This window comes from Mobula birostris, chromosome 8, assembly GCF_030028105.1.
Source record: "Mobula birostris isolate sMobBir1 chromosome 8, sMobBir1.hap1, whole genome shotgun sequence".
In the NCBI taxonomy this organism is placed as follows: domain Eukaryota; kingdom Metazoa; phylum Chordata; class Chondrichthyes; order Myliobatiformes; family Myliobatidae; genus Mobula; species Mobula birostris.
This window is the reverse complement of record NC_092377.1, coordinates 54,555,518-54,578,235: the sequence shown is the minus strand read 5'-3', so window position 1 is coordinate 54,578,235 and position 22,718 is coordinate 54,555,518. Positions and strand designations below refer to the sequence as shown.

Here is a 22,718-nt window from a genome sequence, read left to right as displayed (position 1 = left end):
CTTCGTAGGCTAGTACCCAAGACGGAGCTGACTAGATTTACAACCTTCTGCAGCTTCTTTCAGTCCTGTGTAGTAGCCCCTCCATACCAGACAGTGATGCAGCCTGTCAGAATGCTCTCCATGGTACAACTATAGAAGTTTTTGAGTGTATTTGTTGACATGCCAAATCTCTTCAAACTCATAATAAAGTATAGCTGCTATCTTGCCTTCTTTATAACTACATTGATATGTTGGGACCAGGTAAGATCTTCAGAGATCTTGACACCCAGGAACTTGAAACTGCTCACTCTCTCCACTTCAGGTCCCTCTGAGGATTGGTATGTGTTTCTTCGTCTGACCCTTCCAGAAGTCCACAATCAGCTCTCTCACCTTATTGATATTGAGTGCCAGGTTGTTGCTGCGACACTACTCCACTAGTAGGCATATCTCACTCCTGTACGCCCTCCTGTCTCCACCTGAGATTCTACCAACAATGGTTGTATTGTCAATAAATTTATAGATGGTATTTGAGCTATGCCTAGCCACACAGTCAGGTGTATACAGAGAGTAGAGCAATGGGCTAAGCACACACCGCTGAGATGCGCCGAGGTTATTAAAGAAAGGAAAGAAAAAGAACCAAAAGGGCCCATCATAATTAAACGTCAAATATGCACAGGTTGGAGCTCAAATCTTCCACAAGCTGTTGTGTCTAATATACTCATGGCACTAACTCCTAATCACTGATCCCTCTTGGGCTTCTTCAGATCACGCATCCCCTCTGGATCAAATCCTACAGCTGGTTTTCTCGAGGTTCTTCTTTCTCCATCTCCTGCTGCAAAGGACTGTGTCCCACCTCAGTGTCCATCACAAAACCTCTGCCCCAGCACTCTGTTGAATCTTCTCCCAGTTGCACCATCCTGATAGAATGATACAAGGTTCCTAAGCATCCCTTATCTTTAACAGTAACCCAACCGCTACCAGCAAAACACATTGCTTCTACTGAGAACCATTGTGTGAAATGCCCTACAACATTAACACTAAAATCTTTAACAGGGCATTGCACTTATATGAAAAAGACATCTGCTACATCTCTTGATTCCCTATTATTTATGGTGGTGTTATATCCCCTAAAACATGACCTTTCCTGGAGGAATCTTTATTGCAATGCCTTTTTTTAATCTTGGGTTATTAGACAAAATTAAGATCTAAAATAGCCTGTTCACTGACTGGTTCATTCAAGGACGTATCAGTGCAAGAAACTATCTAAAGTGTAATGTACGAATTCATCTTCCAAATTATTCTTGCCAGTTTGATTAAATTCTCCCAGCAGAAATTTACATCTGACGCTCTTGAGTCTTTCTCACAGCCACATTACCCATAATGAACCTGCAAGTGTATAATCTCCCTATCCTGTTTAATTATGGATTGAGCTTCAAATTGCATATCTGATCCATATTTCACAATGCCATTTGTTTGTTTGTCCTTCGTTATTATCATTTTTGCATTCCTTCTGAAATCTTTGTTCAAAGTGAGTGGTGATTCATTTCTTTAATATTCTCTTTGATTACCACTTAGGATCCAATTAGCCGTAATTCAATTCTCTGGGTTTAAAGTTGTGTTAAAGGCAAAAAATGAGGGGTGGGTGGCAAGGAGAGTGACCTGGCAAAGCATGTCCATAATGCTGTTTGTATTGGATGAATATTGCTGATGTAATTGTGATTACAAATTTAAAAATGAGTAAGAAATTTGCTCAATTTTGGTGTAAGACTGAGGAAGCAGTGAATGGCTGCTGGGAGTATCGATGGATTCTTCCTCCATCATTGTCCTGCATTCTATGAGCTTTTCTGCATTTAACAGTGGTAGGAGGATGCTGGTGCAATTTTGATTTGGATAATGGAAAATAGACCACAATGATAATGAGGTCTTCTATCCAGCATTCAATGTTAAATGTGTTGAAGCAAAATTTTTGTCCTCTTTCATTTGTTTTGCTGAGTTCCTTATTTCTTAATCACACTAATCTCAAAAACTCATTTTCAAATTGTCTGTGGTTTTGTTCTAATTTTGCTCTGCAATATTCCCTGGCCTTCTATTTCAGAATGTACTGACACTATATATCTCAACACTTCTCCCTATCTATTATATATAGTCAGAATTTGGAGGTGGACTATCAATTAATCACAATTTGTGCAATTAACGTGAAGACATTAACTTTGGGTGTTTTTGTTTCACAAGGAAATGGTTTACATTTGACCAACAGTATCAACAACAACATCTATTGCCAGTGCCCAAGCCACTATCTTGAACAGCAGCAGTTCTTCTATGGTCCCACGTGGCTGGTCATTTGAGAATTCAAGGTTTTAGGCTGAGCAGTGATGACAGATGGTGATACATCTGGATATTGTATAACTTGGAGAAGAACCTGCAGTTGGGGATAAAGCCGCTGCCCTGGTCCTTATTTGTGATAGAAACAAATTTGGAGATGCTTTTGGAGTACCCCAGGCAAAAACAAATCAGAGTATTTTGCAGATGATGTACATTGCTCCCATCATGCAATGATAGCAGAGTGAATGGCATGCCAGTCCGGTGGGCCACTTTCTCCTGAATTTGATGCAGAAAGGAAGCTTTTGACCTGATTAGTGGCCATCATATTTATGTGGCTAGTCCAGTTGGATTTCTGGTCACAGGTGAGTATTATGTTTTGTAACTCCAAAGCATCAAAGTAATTGAAAAAAAATACTGAGGCTGGGATAACTTGTGGAAGTTTGGTTTTACTTCTTCAGTGAGGTACGCACATATGAGGTGGTGGTGTAATGATGTATGCCATTCATGTACTTTATGCATGTAGCCCATAATGAATTATGTAAACAGAGAAAGAATGCTTAATCAATATATTTACAATATTACTCGTTACTGTATATATATCTATCAATCTTCAGCCCTGAAGATTAATCGCTGTGGAGAATTTTTTACTTTTGTGGGATAACATCTTTCTTGAAAAGGTGGGGGGCGGGTTGCTTTGCTTGGCAGGTGAGACTTGTGGCTGTGAAATAATCTCAGGTTCTGTGGCCTCCTCTGTGGTGGTTATAGGAGCTGACTTTGGACTACAGGAACTTGTTCTGACAGCTCTAGACACCTTTCTTCTCTAACAGTTGTGTCTGCTGTCCTCAACTGATCAATGTGTCATCTCCAGATGACATCAGCTGCATTTTCCACTGTGTAGGAGGGTGGTCCAGTTCTATCCTTAATCTTTCCAAGTGCCCACTTTTGTTCACCTCTGTAGTCCCTTGCCAGGACTGCTTGTCCAGGAGTGAAACATTGAGCCTCATTGTTTGAGGAGCTCTCAGCTTGTCTCAGCTGTTTGTCCCTCCTACTCCATTTGAGATTGGGTTTGAGAAGATCCAAGGGTCGACCCAGGAGCAGCATAGTCGCTGAGTTGTTGGTTGTGCAGTGTGCTACATTAGAATATATGTAAGGAGGAAATTGCCGAGCTTCTGATTCAGTGTAGTGTGTTCTGCTGACGTTGTTCACAGATTCTGAACAAACCTTTCTGCCAAGCTATTTGTAGCTGGGTGATATGGTGCAGATATAATGTCTTATTCCATTCATTTTCAGCAAAGACTGAAACTTTTCTGCAATAAACAGTGGTCCATTGTCACTGACTAAGTGCGCTGGAATACGAGTCCTTGAGAAGAGACTTCTCAAGATGTCAACAGTTTGCAAAGTTGCAGTGGAAGCCATTGGGAACTTTTCTGGCCACTTTGTAGCTGCATACTTTACTACCGAGAAATTTGTGCCCATGAATGGTCCGGCAAAATTCACAGGACTCCCCTGCCAGGGCAATGCAGTCTATTCCTAGGCTTGAAGCGGAGTTGCTGTTGGCATTTTCTGGACGTGTTGGCATCCCAAACAGTGCACAAAAAGCTACTTAATCTGCTGATCTATCCCAGGCCACTAGACAATGCTTCAGCCCAGCTCTTTCATTTTGACCATGCCTTAGATGAATAGCATGTAGTGTAGCTCCTGCTGTCATCTTGTACGTTGCAACAAATCTCAATCTCCACTTAAGGCAATCTCCATCAAGAGCAAGGTTTTGCCAGCGCTGGTTAAAAAATGGGGGAGTTGCTGCACATTCCAGCCTCTTTGGGTTGCCATGTAGACAGTGTGGGGTCTTTACTGGTTTTCCTTTGGATCATATCTTCCGTATTAGGGAAACTTTTGATTTGTACCAGGGAGAATATATCAAGCAGGATGTCCTCTTTTGTAAATTTTTCAGGTATTTAGTTTTCCAAGGGTAAATGGGACAATGCATCATCATTTCCATGATTAGTTGTCTTGTAGAATTCGATCTTGTAATTGAGACCATCAAGACACCTGAGGCAAGCACTTATTGATTCAGGAATAGTTTTTTTTCCCCTCTCTGCTATCAGATTTCTAAATAGACATTGAACCCATGAAACTACCTCATGACTTTTCCTTCCCCCCTCCATTTGGCACAACCTAATTTAAAATTTTAAAATGTATGTACTTTAATTTACAGTGTTTATTATGTATTGCAATATACTGCTGCTGCATAACAAATTTCACAGCATATTCTGGTGATCTTAAATCTGATACTGATTTAGGCTGTTGCTATTAGTGGAATACCCTTCTGTGGACTGAAAATGGACATTACTGATTGAAGATCAAAAATAAGGGTAAGTTCTCTCCAATATAACTACTGGTTGGAGCATTTTATACCCTAGACCAAACTCAAGGCCTTTCTGTCAATCTGTACGTAATTTTTCTCTGCGGTGGTAGGAAAATGTGACGCGAAAGGTATGTGAAGTTCACTTCCATTACGACATGATTGCACCTATACCATAAGGTGAGGTGTCACAGGCAAGCTTCACTGGGCATTGTGGATCATAATTTGAGTGCAGTGTCTGATGTCACCATTTCTGTTACCTTTGTCCGTTGCCATTTCTTCCTGATCTGTAGTAATGAGTTCAAAGGGTGGAGCACAGTAGCCAGTAGCATGGTTTTGATGGTGACCTTAAAGTCATCTCAGATCCTGACAGGCCCATTCCTGGTTAGTGGGACCACTGGCGATGCCCATGGGCTGCACTCAACATTGGAAAGAATTCCTTCACTCTCGATCCACCTTAATGACTAATTTATCATGGATGGTATAAGGAACTGCACAGGCTTTGTAAAACTTGGTGTAGAATTTTCATTTAACACTACTTAACCCTTGATATATTTGAGTTTTCCAGTGCCATTCTTGAAAACTGCTATGGCATCATCAAGTACCTTTCTTAATTCGCTTTCAATTGACTTTATTGCAGTAGATATGGCATGCAAATTGTGGATGAATCTCCAATCAAGTTGTAGAGTTGTAGTTGTCTCAACCAATCATGGCCCCACAATGGCGGCTTCATGTTGTTACCATATTCAACCCCATTGTGGCTTGTTGGTTGTTGTATTTCACTATTACAAATGTCATTCACACAGGAGTTACATTTTCTCTAGTGTAAGTTCTTAATCGGATATCTGCAGGCTTCAGTTCAGAATCTTCAAAATGACATTCAAACTGATTTTGTAGAATGACTGAAACAGCCAAACTAGTTTCATTTCCATTTTGATTTATAGTCCAATTCCATTTTAATTAATTTGCCATACATTTCTGGTGTAATCCATATTGCTTGTCAGTTTTCACACTATATATCTCAAGGCTAAGCAGTCCTGTGTCACTCTCATGATTATCAGATTTTTCATCAACAGCATGCAGATTAGATATTTTTTTTCATCCCCATGCAGTCCATTTATTTCTGCCTGCCCAACATGCTCTTGGTATGTGTTCGACTTTGTTGCATTTTCTGCAAGCTTCACCTTTAAGCTGGCATTAGTCTGGTGTATGTGAGATCCTGCCACAATGTTAACACAATTTATTCAGCCATGCAGATTTCAGTTTAGACAATGCAATTTTGTTCATGCTTACTTTCATTCCAGAATGCAATTCACTTGCATCTCTAGCTATAGTTTTCATTGATACAGAAATTTCAACTGTTCTTTAAACGTGAGTTGTGCTTTAGTTAGGAGCTGTTTTTGAATACTTTCTTATAAGATGCCACAAACTAAACAATCTCTCAGTGAATCATTAATCCCATCAATGAACTAACAATGCTCAGACAACTTCTTCAACTCAATTATATACACTGAAATGGACACCCCTTCCTTTTGATTTCACTTATGAAACCTAAAGCATTCTGCAATCAACAATGTTTTTGGTTCATAATGTTCCTGCATTTCTTTTATGATATCAGCAAAGTTCATTTTGGCTGGTTTTGATGCAGCAGTAAAATTCAAAGCAAATTATTTGCTCTTCTACCAGTTACACTCACCAAAACTGGTATTTGTTTCTCATTGGCTATTCCATTTTCTCTGTCACACTCTGTCTCTCCTTCAGAAGAGGAAAACTGCTGCATTTCAAGCGGTAGGTAGTTGTCTTGGGTTCATTTTAAAACTTGCTCATCACCACAGTTATATTTTATAACTCCAATAAACATGGAGCTGGGGATAACTCCTATATGTTTAGTTTTTACTTTAGTGGTGCGCGCATATGGTGGCGTGGCGATGTATGCCATTTAATGTACTTTGTACATATAACCTATAATTAATTGTGTAAACAAAGAATGCTTAATCAAACAATGTATTTACAATATTGCTCTAATATTACTGAAATATTAAGGATACAACAGTGAACCTTAGAATGTTGATTGTGTGGCTGGTTAGACCTTGGCCAGTTAGAATTTCCAAGACACAGCTTCTTTTCAGGCTCTACAGTATCTGTATATTGTCCCTGACTTTCTGTCTGCAGAAATAAACTGTTTGATCTGCTGATGAATTGCAAATGATATCAAACATTGTAGTGGATCAATGTCAAATCTGGTTTGAAAATGCACATTGAAAGTTTCTCAATATCTTAAACATTAAGAAATCCTGGAAGTATTATATTAGAAATTAATCAATTCAAAATTAAAATATTTAATATTATTAAAACATTTAATTCAAATATATAACTGTTATTCCATTGATTAATAAAGTTATTGAAACTGCAATTAATGCACACCAAATATATCAGTTACATGACGTTTTAGTTCAAATTGCACACTAACCTACTTTAGAACCATTTACCAGAATTGTGACTTTAAATTTCTAAACTTAATTTTATTTTTTCCCCCACTTGAAAAAAAGTGTCAAAACTGTTGTCGCCTTCACTTCGTTCACACTATATCGCCTCTTTTCCCAATGGTCATCTTGGAAGTACAATACAAATGTAAGTTTTTACTCTTTTTCTCGTGTAAGCTAAGCTTTTAAATCTGTTATTTTTAAACTTAAATTATTATTTTTGCTGTACGTTGTATCTCTTTGACAATAATCACTAATGAACTAAATTTGACTGCAATGACTGGGGCAAGTCTTTTCTTCCTTCCTTCATGCATGCATCTGTACTTTGTTTTTGCTAACCATCCCTTTTCCAAAGTTTGATTCAGAGATACAGCACAATAATAGGCCCCTGCAGCCCACTGAGACCAATTACACCTATGTGACCAATTCACCTGCTACCGTTACATCTTTGGAATGTGGAGGAAACCACGGGGAGAATGTATAAATTCTTTACAGACAGTGGCGGAATTGGACCCAGGTCGTGGGCATTGTGATTGCATTACGCTAACTGCTAAGCTATCGTGCTGCCCAGTGTTCTTCTATAATCATTCATTTCAGTGAGGTTAAATACTGTCTATCTAATTAGAACCAGAACATCATCTGCAAATTGCTTCTTTTCTCAAGGTCCACCATTACTTTTAATGTCTTCCAAGGATTTGTCTTTAGCCCTCTGTTTCTCATCCATATGCTATTCCTTGGTAACGTTATTCAAAAATAACGACAATTTCCACACAATTACAACTTAACTTGGATTAATCTACAATCTTTCTAGGCCCTTTTTCTAAAATGTTATTATTTGGAGTCAAATTAAGTATAGGGAAGCTAACAACTTGTATTTCAGCTTATCATTCTGCACTAAAACAATATCCTGCTCATTATCTATTGCTGCCTGCTGGCCCACTCACTACTCGTACACCTTTTTGCACTCTGACTAATTTCTCTCTTGCTTTCCTCTCTCAAACATCCCCTTTCCCCTCAGCGTTTGATCATGCTCTTTCCCCTTCACTCCTCCTCATGTGTTCCCTTCTGTTGTCCTCTTGCCCTCCCTCACTTCTATCTCTTCCTGTTGCCACTCACTCAAAAGCACTTCCATTTAGTATATTTGCATGGTGCACTGCCAGAAGAAAGCGGCGTTCATCACAGACCTCCACTGACTAGAGCATGCCCTCTTCACTACCATAAGGTAGGAAGTAGAGGCCTTGGGTCCCATATTACCAGGTTCAGGAAGAGTTATTACCCTCCAACAAAAAGGTTCCTGAACCGGTGTGGATAACTTTCACTCACCACTATTCTGAACTGAATCTATGATCTGCAGAGTTTTAAGGACTCTTTACAACTAATATTCTCTGCACAGCTTGCCTTTTGCATATTGGTGTTTCATTCTTTGTTTATGGATAGTTTTTCATAAAATTGTATTTCTTTTTCTTTGTAAATGCCTGCAAGGAAACTAATCACACAATGGTAGATGGTAGCATATATGTACTTTGATGACGAATTTACTTTGAACTTTGAATTTTCATCAAGTCTGTTTCCTGGTTTCTTGTGTTCAGCTCATTCTATACTCTGGCCTAATTCATCCTTAGTTCCATTCACCTCTTACTTTTCTTACCCACGTTGTCTTGCAACTGATCAATATCTCAATTTTAATAATATCTCTCTACCATTTTAAAACCAAAACTGCAAGCTCTGAAATTCTCTCTTTAGCTTGCTGTACAAATGCTAATTAATTCATGTGTAAAGTAATTTGCATAAATTATCTGTTTTCATTCATCTCCTTGGGAGTTGCTGCTGTTTTAAATGACCAACAACCTTGCTTAATAGTTTTGCTCTACTGCCACCTGTTGCATAGTTCCCCATAGTACTCCAAGATACTTTGATTTGCATGTACAAAGTGCCTTTCAACTTGGTTCTGCCCTTTGTGGCATGCCTTCCTGTGCAAAACTCTTCTACTCCTTGGGTATGCTGCGTACCACAAGAGTGTACTTTTCAAGATCTATCACAAACTTTCCATTTACATTTTGCAACATTTTAAGTTAACCATATTTGAATTCACAAATTCCTGTTTTTATATGCTGGGAGTGGTTTATTGCCTGCTGAAAAAATGCCATTGTTGACTGTTACTGCTGCTGCTTCTCAGTAAGGTTTATAACCTGGTTATTTTGTTAGCAGATCACAGGATATTGCTAATTGCTATTAAGAACTGTGAAAAATCAAGGTTAGGGTTTTAAAAGCTGAAATGCACCAAGCAGGAACAGAAATGGTTCAATGATGTGATCTGCTTGTTGTTTGAAGCATTTTGTTTTACTCAGTTCAGTTCCCAACTCAAAGTGGAGGCACAGTTCGATATTTAAATTGACATTTATATCATCCTATATTAATCATTAAGTACTGCCTGGTGGAAAGAATGTCTTTGCTAAGGGACTTGTGTAATTCTTCATCCTATTGTACCGAATTAATGATAAAAACATTACAGCAATATATAACTCAGCAAAAGACAGCTAAAATTTAAAAAAAAATGCAATTAATTTTTCCATTGTAAGTTCATTTGGGTTTGGTCAACCCGTCTGAAGGCAGGCATAGTGGATGCAAATACGATAGAGGTGTTCAAAAATAGCTGTTTAAGAAGTTCTTAGATGGGCACATAAATTGGCAGAGAATGAAGGGATGGATATTGTTTAGGCAGAAGGGATCAATTTTGTTTAGAGTCAAAGTTGAGCTTATTGTTCTGTGTGTAGTTCCAAAGGAAAGAAAAAGTACTTGTCGCAGCATTGCAGGCAGATAGCATCAGATACGCAACATTCACAAGAAAAAAAATAAAGCATATGTTATCATTAGTTCCATACACTATTGTGAGCTGAAGGGCCAGTCCCTATGCTGTACTGTTCTATGATCAAGAGGTATACCTCTGGATGTTGCAGTAATCACAAGTGAGGTGGAAAATTTAGTCAAGTGGAAGAAGGCAGCATACATGAGGTTTAGGAAGCAAGGATCAGATGGGTCTATTGAGGAATATAGGGGAGCAAGAAAGGAGCTAAAGAAGGGGCTGAGAAGAGCAAGAAGGGGGCATGAGAAGGCCTTGGCGAGTAGGGTAAAGGAAAACCCCAAGGCATTCTTCAATTATGTGAAGAACAAAAGGATGACAGGAGTGAAGGTAGGACAGATTAGAGATAAAGGTGGGAAGATGTGCCTGGAGGCTGTGGAAGTGAGCGAGGTCCTCAATGAATACTTCTCTTCGGTATTCGCCAATGATAGGGAACTTGATGATGGTGAGGACAATATGAGTGAGGTTGATGTTCTGGAGCATGTTGATATTAAGGCAGAGGAGGTGTTGGAGTTGTTAAAATACATGGTCTGATCAGGGAGAGTCAGCATAGCTTTGTGAAGGGCAGATCATGTCTAACAAGCCTGATAGAGTTCTTTGAGGAGGTGACCAGGCATATAGATGAGGGTAGTGCGGTGGATGTGATCTATATGGATTTTAGTAAGGCATTTGACAAGGTTCCATATGGTAGGCTTATTCAGAAAGTCAGAAGGCATGGGATCCAGGGAAGTTTGGCCAGGTGGATTCAGAATTGACTTGCCTGCAGAAGGCAAAGGGTCATGGTGGAGGGAGTACATTCAGATTGGAGGATTGTGACTAGTGGTGTGCCACAAGGATCCATTCTGGGACCTTTACTTTTCATGATTTTTATTAACGACCTGGATGTGGGGGTAGAAGGGTGGGTTGGCAAGTTTTCAGATGACACAAGGGTTGGTGGTGTTGTAGAGGATTGTCGCAGATTGCAGAGAGACATTGATAGGTTGCAGAAGTGGGCTGGGAAGTGGCAGATGGAGTTCAACCTGGAGAAGTGTGAGGTGGTACACTTTGGAAGGACAAACTCCAAGGCAGAGTACAAAGTAAATGGCAGGCTACTTGGTAGTGTGGAGGAGCAGAGGGATCTCGGGGTACATGTCCACAGATCCCTGAAAGTTGCCTCACAGGTAGATAGGTTAGTTAAGAAAGCTTATGGGATGTTAGCTTTCATAAGTCGAGGGATAGAGTTTAAGAGTCGCGATGTAATGATGCAACTCTATCAAACTCTGGTTAGGCCACACTTGGGGTACTGTGTCCAGTTCTGGTCGCCTCACTATAGGAAGGATGTGGAAGCATTGGAAAGGGTACAAAGGAGATTTACCAGGATGCTGCCTGGTTTAGAGAGTATGCATTATGATCAGAGATTAAGGGAGCTAGGGCTTTACTCTTTGGAGAGGAGGAGGTTGAGAGGAGACATGATAGAGGTATACAAGATATTAAGAGGAATAGATAGAGTGGATAGCTAGTGCCTCTTCCCCAGAGCACCACTGCTCAGTACAAGAGGACATGGCTTTAAGGTAAGGGGTGCAAGGTTCAAGGGGGATATTAGAGGAAGGTTTTTTACTCAGCGAGTGGTTAGTGCGTGGAATGCACTGCCTGAGTCAGTGGTGGAGGCAGATACACTAGTGAAATTTAAGAGACCACTAGACAGGTATATGGAGGAACTTAAGGTGGGAGGTTATATGGGAGGCAGGGTTTGAGAGTCAGCACAACATTGTGGGCCGAGGGGCCTGTACTGTGCTGTACTGTTCTATGTTCTATGAAATCTACATTGCCATCCAGATCAGGAAAAAGAAGAGAAACGTCCTACATAAGTAGTGCCAAAAAAGAGAAAATGTAGTGAGTTAGTGTACGTGATGATAGAAGGAAAGAAGCTGTTCCTTAAATACTGAGTGTGTGGCTTCAGGTTTCTGTACTTCTTCCTTAATGGTAGCAGTGAGAGGAGATTATTTCCTCGAGTGATGGGAGTCCTTAATGATGGATGCTGCCTTTTTGAGATATTGCCTTTTGAAGATGTCCTCAGTGCACGGGTGGCTAGTGTCCATGCTGGAGTTGGCCGAGTTATAATTTTCTGCAGCTTTTTTCTGATCCTGGGCAGTGGCCCCTTTATTCCAGACAATGATACAGCCAGGTAGAATGCTCTTCATAGTACTTCTGTAGAAATTTGCCCGTGTCTTTGGCGATATACCTTCCTCCTTAACCACCATTGAGGGTATCAAATAGTCCTTCTAGCTGAGGCCACACTTCATCTGCAATTCTGTCAGAGTTATCGATTTTATCCGATGTTCTTGATGCAGCCTCCTGTACATCAGTGATCCAGTGCAGATTGGGTGACGGCTTTACTGAGCTTGTTTACTCTGCCGCAAAAGGTAGGGTCTTCCAGTGGTCACCCATTTCAATTCGACTTCCCATTCCCATTCTGACATTCTGTCCATGGCCGCCTCTATTGCCCTGGCGAGGCCAACCTCAGGTCAGAGGAGTCACTCCTCATTCTCTCTGGGAAGCTTCCAACCTGATGACATATACATTGATTTCTCCAATTTACGGTAATTTCTACCCCTCCCTCCTTGCCTCTTTTACTGTTCCCTATTCCATTTATCCTTTCATCCCTTCTCATCCGCCATCTTATTTCCCTCCATGTTCTTTCCTCCATGGCCAATACCCACTCCTATTAGATTTCTTTTTGTCAGCCCTTTACTTCTTTCACCCATCACTTCCCAGCTTTTTAATTCGAACCCCCCCCCCCCCCACCTGTTCTCACCTGTCACTGGCCAGCTTGTACTCCTTTTCTTCAACCCCTGCCTTCTTATTCTGGCTTCTACCCCCTTCCCTCTTCCTTTCCAATCCTTATGAAGGGCCCAGAATGTTGAATGTTTATTCCCCTCCATAGATGCTCTCTGACTTGCTGAGGACCTCCAGCATCTTTATGTGTGTTTCTCAAGATTTCCAGTGTTTGCAAAATCTCTTCTGTTTATGTAAACTTACAAGCTGCATGAACTTCATTATGTTGAAAGGAATTGTAATGGATGGTTAAGATTTGCTCCATTGAATCAAGTGATCAAAAGAAATTTCTGTCCAAGTGTAGCTCCGGAAGGAATCCCACCTGCATTGCCAGAAACCAAAGTTTTCAGCAAACAAAGGCTATTGGACCATTAAAGGCTTGATGAGGATTTTTTACTGTTAAACAAAGTTCATGCTCCATTTGGATGATACATTTTCTGATACCCAGAGCTGATCATGTCCATGTTCATGGAATTGATGGCGTAGCACGTGACCATGATCTTCATGAAGCTATAGAAGCAGCCAAGAACGTGAAGTTCCAATGCAAATGTGTTGTAAAAATTAAAATGCCAGTACTTTGGAATGGTTATAAACACCAGATGGAGGGAAACTAAGCCCAGAAAATGTCATTTGTTGCTGGAATGGAAGCACAAATAAACATGATAGTACTAAAGTTGTCTAAGAATAAACTAGCATACAAATTCTTAAATTCCTCTGATAAAACATTTCACAAACCTGAAAAGTATTGGGAAAAACATACTGAAATAATATCAGTAGTCAAAACTTGAGTTTCAACATTCAAGGAAATAGTGTGCACATTATTTGTCAGTTAATATAGCAACTGGGCTAAAAACACCCTATAATTTTATACATACAAGACACAAGAACAACTCCAGTCCAAAGTAGCGAACAGATAAAATTTCCATCTAATGCACTCACAGTAATAGAAGATGGAGAAAATAAACAAAGTGTCATCAAATTGCAAGGATTAGACTTTAGGTTCCAGATTGTGACTTTCCTCTGAAATACTAAACAGGAAAAGGCAAGTAGATGCACTATCTTAGTTGCCACCATAGGAGAAGCATTGCATGGGAGGTTTAGGTGGGCAAATGCACTCGCAAGAAAATATGGCATCAAAAATGTTGAGCAAAATTATGGAAACTGTTAAGTACAAATATTGCACATGCTTTTTCAGCATGTGATTAAGGGATGCTCTGGAAAGATGAAATGCTGTCTGTGATGGCTATAAAACTGTGATGACATTTCACTAAAAGTTAAATTGAAAAATATTATACTCAATAACATGCAGGGACCATTATTTCAGAAGAGGGAGACAAGCCAAGTGGATATGGAGAAATTCAGAATGAGAGCTATATGAGCTTTAAACTGGAACAATATGCACAAGAATCTTTGAGGTACCATCATACAACAAAGAAGAAGTAATGAGCACTGAGATACCACTGAGGCTGTGGCTGACGATGGAATTGATTTGTTAACCCACAACCAAGAATAGTACCTCCATGTTATTTTTTAAAAAATGATAAAATTGCATCTACTAAAATTAGAAGCAAAATCAAATACTGGAAGAACTCAGCCAGTCAAGTGGCATCTTTGGAATTAGAAGTGGTTAATATTTTGACTCAATCACCCTCCTGCAATGGGTTAAAAATTTGAGGATCCACAGTCCTCAGAGCAAAACTGTAGGAAGGAGCAAGGCAGAAGATGAACGACCACTTTCTGATGTCTACATTATCCATCCAGCAAGACCATGAAAGAGCTTAGAGCTACAATAATAAATACAGCAAATTTGATTAACAGAGCAGGAGATTCCTGAGAAGTTATGGAACCTAGTTTCATTCTGCTGAATTTAAAATTCACAGATCCACCATATGACCTCATTTTTGTATTATCAGAGAGGAAATTAGTTTTTAGAGAGAAGATTCCAAGTATTTGAGAAAGCTCGTTTTGAGCATGGAGAAAAAAGGAATACCATACTTTTGCCTTTTTTTTAAACCTCGGGCTGTATTTTCAAAAACTGACATGAAATCGCCATTTGACCTATTGAGTAGCAGAATGTACAAGACAATTTTTGGCAAGCAAAATTTATCCTGCACAGGACCAAGAAATAAACAGCAGACTGATTGTAGAATTCAGAGGAAGTCAACATCACAACAATCCTGCTAAATCATGGCCTGAATTGTGAAGAGGACGATTACTGCATGTATAAGCTCCATTTATGAAAATAGAGGATAAAATTAAAAACATCATTGAAACAGATACTCCAAGGTTGCATATTGTCAGGTGTGAGGCAGATCAACAGATGAATCAGATGCAAATTTGTCTCTGACTTACTTCAGATCTGATAGGAAAGAAAAAGAAGCATCACCAACAAAAGTGATTTGTGACAATACAACAAGAAAACTAAAATTGCATTGCAGTACCAAGAAAATGCTCCATCACTACCCACTGTTGTCCACAACCAGTAGACTGTAATCCATAACTCCCTAAAAGTGGTAACATAAATAGATAGGGGGCAAAGAACAACGTGCTTGAATTCATTGATCAGAGAATTGAGTATGAAAGCTGGCAAATCATGTTGTTGCTGCATAAAACTTTTGTAGGTCTACATTGGAGCATTGTGTACAATTCTGGTCACCACACAAGAGGCTGGATGGAAGGCTTTGGAGAGGGTGCAGAAGAGGTTCACCAGAGTGATGCATGGATTGGAGTGTAAAAACAATTAAGGACAGGTCAGACAAATTTAAGTTATTTTCTCGATAGTTTTGAAGGTTGGCTGTGGGAGAACAAGTTGATAGAACTATATAAAATTATGACAGACATTGATGGAGTAATAGTTACTGAATTTTTCCCAAGGTAGAAATGTCAGATACAGAAGGCTTGAAGGTGGGGCAGGGGGCGGGGGAAATTTTCAAAGAAATTTGTGAAATTAAATTTCTTTTTCAAAGCTTGTGACAGGGGACTGCAACACTGCTGGGGGGGGGGGCGGATGGTAGAAGCAGATATGATGGCAATGTTTCAGAGGTGCTTAGGTAGAGAGATGAATTGGCAATGAAAGGGGAGTGTGGGTCATGTACAGGCAGATGGCATTAGTTAAATTGGAATTGTGTCAGTGCCCACACAGTGAGCCAAAGTACCAGTTCCTGTGTTGTGCTGTCTTATGTTCTATATAACTCGTCTCCAAAAGGAATAAGTAAAACCAAGTCAACAAATTGAAAATGTAGAGTGACATAGGCAGTAGAGCTGAGTTCATTCCTGACCTCTGTGAAGAGTTTGTCTGTGACCACATGAGTATTCCCTGGTTGCTCAGATTTTTTTCCACAATCCAAAGATGTAAATGGCCGCTTTAAATTGCACCTAGAGTGTGAGTAGTTGGAAGAATGTGGGAAATAATTGAAGAGAATATTGGGAGAATAAAATTGTATTGATGTAGAATTAATATCACTTGATGCTTAATGGTCTAAGAGAACCCACTGTGCTGAAGGACCTAGTTCTGTGCTATCGTGACTGTGTAACATTTTACCACTGAAGCATTATTGGGAATAGAAAAGTGAAATGTAATCACATGGTCTTAGACTTGCTTATCCAAATAAAAATTAAAAATGTGTTTCTTTATATATTAAAAAGGAATGTTATTATCATAAAGCTGAACAAGAAACTTTTTTTTAAGAAAAGGTATTTAACTTTGTAAATTGTTTCACTCAGTAAGCACATGGCATAGAGCCTGGAAGAATGAACAGAACCAGAGTCACTGATTTGAAACAAAACTTATAAATGACCAGGTCTCTGGAAGGGTCTCTAGAAAACCAAATGTAACTGCTAGCTTTACAGCAAGTACCTGACTGACGTTTTTTTTTACAAATAATTTGCAATGTATTGCCAGAATGGTGGGTAATAACGCCATATCCTTGACGGAAGGCCTTAAATGCAAGGCATTTCTACTATAAATTTTCCCGTTTATGTTCCTTTTACATTCTATAAAAGTGAGAGTGCAAGGAATGATTGAAAAGGAAAATGTACAAGCATACAATTTCCTCTGTACAAGCATTGTGGGGAAAAAATGTTCTGGATGTGATGCATCTCTACACAAATTCTGAAAGCAACATGATGAAGCTTGAAAAGTATTTACTTAAATTTACTGCTTTCTGTTGCTTTGTAAATACCTTTTGAAAGAAACAGAATTATATTGAGCCTATGGCTAAGTGGTATTTACCCTGTTGCTTTATACAAATGTGCATGGGAGTCGAAATGGACATGCTTTGCAATCTGCGAGGAAATGGATCAGTACTGAAAATGATCCTTTCTTGTTGCATTTCCTTTACCAAGACCACTTGGAAACTATAGACAATTCACAAAATTTGTGTGGGGTGAAATAGCCTCTAAAGTGAAGTTCCTCAAACTCAACTGCTTCATGCAATTGTGCAATTTCATTTTGTTGACTTAGCCATTACATTCCTCTTCAAAATTAGTTGTTTCGTCTGGGTATTGCACTGATGATTATTCTGAAGAAAAAAATACTCTATGCCACATATACACGAGGATTAAACAGTAAGGAGTCAAAATTAAAATCACCAACAGAAATCTAAAGCTGGCATCAGTGTTTGCAAAACTTCTGACAATTAACAGTTTTTAGTTTTTGTTTGAGGTTCAGTGTTTAGCAGAAATGTAGTTCTGCAATTTTAGGATAAGGTTGCATGCTGGAATAATAATCTACCATGCTTTGATGTTTAATTTTTAACTGTTTTGCAATCAACAATTGATACAGCATCAGTTTGGAAAATACTTGATCTTGCTCCTGCAAATCTGAATGAGACAACTCTACTATATTGAAAGGGGCAGTGGTCATAATTAGCAACTTTTTCAATGTTGCCAGTAGCCCAAGCAATAGAAATGTGGAGTATCCCTTCATTTGATTTGCATCATTAATAGTTGCAAAGAAAGAATATCAATAACTGAAAATTCATTAACATAATTGTAAATAATGAATTCATTAAATTCATTGTTTACAATTATGGCTTTTCTGAATATTAACTGTGGACATCCACACTCATGACCCAGTGTTATGCATAGTTCATATTTTGTTGTCAATATTTATCTTTTAAGTCTATCATTTCAGAATTTTTTTATCAAAAGATTTCAGCAGAGAACTTACAAAATGTACATATGATGTCCACACATAATAATGAATAAGTAATTTAACTTCACTTTGTTGATAATGGAAGTTTATATGTCTTTAACTGAGTTTTTTTTTTAAAAAAAATGAAATTTACCCAGTTTCACTGACTGCTGGAGAAGTAGATGAAAACAAATCTGATGCACTGAAGATAAAACAGGGGAAAAAAAATCCTAGCTATTTTCGTATTCAAAATACAATCCATTAACTTCATTAGGATAAATGTTTGAGGCAGAGTAAATGTGCTGATACACCTCAGTTGTATGTTTGCCTGCTGATCAGGGGTAGATTCCCAGGCATTTCAATAGACCTTTGTCTATTGGATTCCAGTGTTTCAAGGATGTTTCAGGGTTTGCATTTTTTTTTATATTGTTGCACAGTAGCACATGCCATGAAGTTTGCTGACATTCCCAGGCCGTTGACAAGGTAACTTATTCACCTGAAAGGATTCCAGGGAAAGGAAAGAGACATTCTATTTACTTATTTAGAGATACAGCACGAAACAAGCCCAATGAATCTCACCACCCAGCAAGCCACCTACTTTAACTCTAGCCGAATCACAGGACAATTTACAATGACCAATAACCTACAAACTGGTTTGTCTTTAGTCTTTTGGGACACCTGCAGGAACCCTACGTACAGATGGAAAGAACATGTAAGCATTCTTATAGAGGGTGCTGGAATTGAACTCTGAACTCTGATTCCTCAATCTGTAATAGTGTTGCGCTAACCCCTATGCTACTGTGCACCCATGTTGTTAGTTATCAATTGAAAGTATGAACTCCTTACAGCAGTGTGATAGCTTATGTTAATGAAAGGAAATTGTACTTCTGAGAATGGAGCTGACAGTCAATGTTAATAAATGTTACTAGAGAGCTACTACCATTCCTGTATTATGAAGGCATCGTACTGGGTTCAAAGTTAAATACAGATCCTTGAATGTAATGAATACCCCTGCAGTTGCTTTAAAATAAGTGTGTAGGATTATAATAAGGTTGTCGGAAAAGATTTAATTTAAGGTTGTGGATGTGGGGTATATGAATTTTAGTAAGATGTTTGATGAAGTTCCCCACAGTAGATTCATTCAGTAATTCAGGACGCATGGATTGAAGGAAACTTGGCTGCCTACATTTACAATTCTCTTGCCCACTGAAGTAGATGGGGCACATGTAGTCTGCAGATCAGTAACCAGTGGTATGCTGCAAAGATCTGTTCTGAGACCCCTCTCTTTGTGATTTTTATAAATGATTTTGATAAGGAAGTAGAAGCATGGGTTAGTAAGTTTGCAAATAACATGAAGGTGCAAACTGTTGCAGATTGTGTAGAAAGTCGACGTAGGTTACAACGGGACATTTGTAGGACGTAGAGCTGGGCTGAGAAGTGGCAGCTGAAGTTCAATCCAAAAAAATACACTTAAAGGTCGAGCTTGAAGGCAGAGTATAGGATTAATGACAGAATTCTTGGAAATAGGAAGGAACAGAGGGATTCTTGGATCCACGTTCATAGATCCCTCAAAGTTGACAAGCAAGTTGATATCATGATTAAGAAAGTCATGGTGTTTGGCCTTCATTAGTCAGGGCAGTGAGTTCAAAACTCATGAGCTAATGTTGCAGGCCTAAAAACCCTCAACTTAAACTCACTTCGTGAATTGTGTTCATCATGGTCACCTCATTATAGGAGAGTTTTCGTGATCCTTCCTGGATTAGAGAGTATGTCTTATGAGGACAGGTTCAATGAACTAGGGCTATTCTCTTTTGCAGCAAAGAAGGATGAGAGTTGACTTGACAGAGGTGTATAAGATGTTACGTACCCCGTAACTGGGTTGCCAAACCAGCAGAAATGGATCACTCAGTTGGAGTCTGGATTACTAGAACTAAGAAAGTTTTATTAAAGAAACAAGCAACACAGTACTCTAATCAAAAGGATAATAAGTGCAACAGTTCAGTAATGATAAACACACATGTACACAGAATTAGAATAACAGGATCAATCAAGCTCTATCGTCGTCTAGGGGTAAATGACCAGTTTCAAAGTGACACAAAGTTCAGTTCAATTGAATTCAGTTCAGTTCACAGTAATCACTGCCGTGAGAGATGGACAGTGGGGGGAAGGAGAGAGAGAGCAAAACGAATGAATATTCAAACGGCTTCCACACAGACCTTCGATATTCTTCGCAGTCAGCTTTCGGGTGAGCCCTTTGTGATGTCTTCTGAGGTCACCGACCGTTGCCCCTCCGTTTCCAGATATGATCATTTCTCTGCGGTGAACCTGGCACCCAGGCAAGGGCCGACACACACCAGGTTCCCGCCGATCGTACCTTTCCACCCTGTGCGTCTATGGCTTGGTCCCGCGAGCAACCCTCCAAAACCTCCCACCGACTTGTGGGAGACGCACCGCTTCCAGGGTCTCGTTACCTCAGGGTGTCGTGTGTGTCTTGCCTTAGCGAACCTGTCCCTTTTTATCCCCCTTGCTGGGGTATCGCCTGTCCATCACTTCAAACAGTTCAGGGTTCAAAGGGAGGCCGATCTTGACAGCTCTCCTTCCGTCCCTTCACTAACATCTCCAAATGCTGCTCCATTGTTTTCCTTATCTCTCTTTCTCCTGAAGGCAGGTGGCAGACCAACTGCTGATCCCACTGGTGCCAGCACGGGACAGTTAACATCTTAATCTATGTGTACTCTCGTCACAAAGATAAGAGGCATAGATAATGGGCAGCCCAAGGTGTTTTCTCATGGTTGAAATGGCAAATATGAGGGGGCAAAATTTAAGGTGATTTGAGGATGTCAAAGGTAGATTTCTTACACAGTGGTGGACTGATAGTGTGCTGCCAAGGGTGCTGGTAGAGGCAATACATTGGGGCATTTAAGAGACTCTTAGGTAGACACCCAGATGAAAGAAAAATGGAGAGCTGTGGGGGAGGAATGGGTTAGATTGAATTTTTACTAGGTTAAAAGGTTGGCACAACATTGTGGGCTAAAGGGCCTGTAATGTGCTGTACTGTTCTATGTTCGGTTATACGCCTGTAGCTTCAAATCTTCCATTGATACTTCTGGGCGTCTGTACCCGACAGGACTTTAAACTGATTGTAGTGATCTCTGAAATGACTTCTATCACAGGGTACAGTAACAATGGATCTAAACTTTAAGAGATGCGTGTTGAAGGGATTTTGTCTATGCAGCCTCCTGTACAGTGGTGTGACCAAACGCATGTTGGAGGACCATTTTGTCGAGCACCCCTGCTCCATCAAAGCTGTGCCAAACATGTCCTTACCTTAGAAATTACCCAGGCTTATCCACAGCCCTCTGTTTTTCTAAGCTCCATGTACCTATCCAAGAGTCCCTTAAGTGACCCTATTGTATCCACCTCCACCACCGTCGCTGGCAGCCCATTCCATGCACTCATCACTCTCTGCATATATAAAAAAAACAAACTAACAAACTTACCCCTGACATTTCCTCTGTACCTACTTCCAAGCACTTTAAAACTGTGCCCTCTCATCCTAGCCATTTCAGCCCTGGGAAAAAGCCTCTGACTATCCACGCGATCAATGCCTCTATCATCTTATACACCTCTAACCATTTTAGTTCCTATCCCCATTCCTGTTCTGACATGTTGGTTCATAGCCTCTTTTGCCATGATAAGGCCACTCAGGGTGGAGAAGCGACACCTCATATTACATCTGGGTAGCCTACAACCTGATGGCATAAACATTGATTTCTCCTCCCAATAATTTTATTTTCCCTCTCCCTTCCCTCTTCTCTATACCACACTCTAGTCTCTTACCTCTTCTCCTCTCCTGTCTATCACCTTCCCCTGGTGCCCATCTTTCTTCCCTTTCTCCCCATGGTCCACTCTCTTCTTCTGTCAGATTTCCTTCTTCTCCAGGCCTTCATCTTTCCCACTCACCTGTTTTCACCTTCTGGCTAGACCTTCTTGCCCTCCCCCTCACCTTGTTATTCTGGCATCTTCCCACTTCCATTTCAGTCCCGAAGAAGGCTCTCAGCTTGAAATGTCAAGTGTTTATTATTTTTTGTTGATACTGCCTGACCTGCTGAGTATTTTGTGTGTGTTAGTCTGGATTTCCAGCGTCAGCAGAATCTCTTGTGTATTGGTCTGTAATTGCTGGTTTGAAGTGCTTCTAACTATTGTAATAAATTGAACCCTGTGGTTATACACCAAAGTGTCACAGCACTGGAAGCACTGGCTGGTTACTTAAATCATAATAAACCAAACAACAAAAGTTATGGGGTCCGCTCAAGGTCTAACAGTGTCCAGTTAATCACTCATGATGATTCTAGCACATGTATTCCTTTGTTTAAACAATTTAGCCTTCACTTTATCTATATGAATATTTTGTGCTGTAAATTTAAGTATCTAATTATTCTGCAAAGTACATTTATTTTCATCTATCCCTCTTCACTTTCTTTTATTGTTTATTAAACATTTTTATTTTCTCAGTATTTTCTTCAATTTGAACTGATGCATGCAACTTTCCTTCACACTAGAGGCAATGGCGTTTAGCGTCATTGTCTGAATAAGTATTGGGTTACCAAATCAGACAGCACTCTGGGGTCCCTGGAAGGAAAGCATCTCTTCTTGCTTCAGAAGTGAGAAATTGTCAAGAATTTGCATCATTACAACACACTGGACCATTGCTACACCACCATCAAGAATGCCTACCGTACTATTCCACACCCTCACTTCAGG

The 22,718-nt window shown here is 39.7% G+C and overlaps 1 protein-coding gene across 1 annotated transcript in view; it reads left to right on the top strand.

Annotated features, from left to right (window-relative positions):
- Positions 1 to 22,718, top strand: part of nrxn1a (neurexin 1a) — a 1,764,001-nt gene that overhangs the window by 34,503 nt on the left and 1,706,780 nt on the right. The window contains exon 3 of the mRNA XM_072265192.1: positions 7,213 to 7,294. The gene's annotated coding sequence lies outside the window, so the exon portion shown is untranslated. The remainder of the gene's footprint in view (positions 1 to 7,212; positions 7,295 to 22,718) is intronic.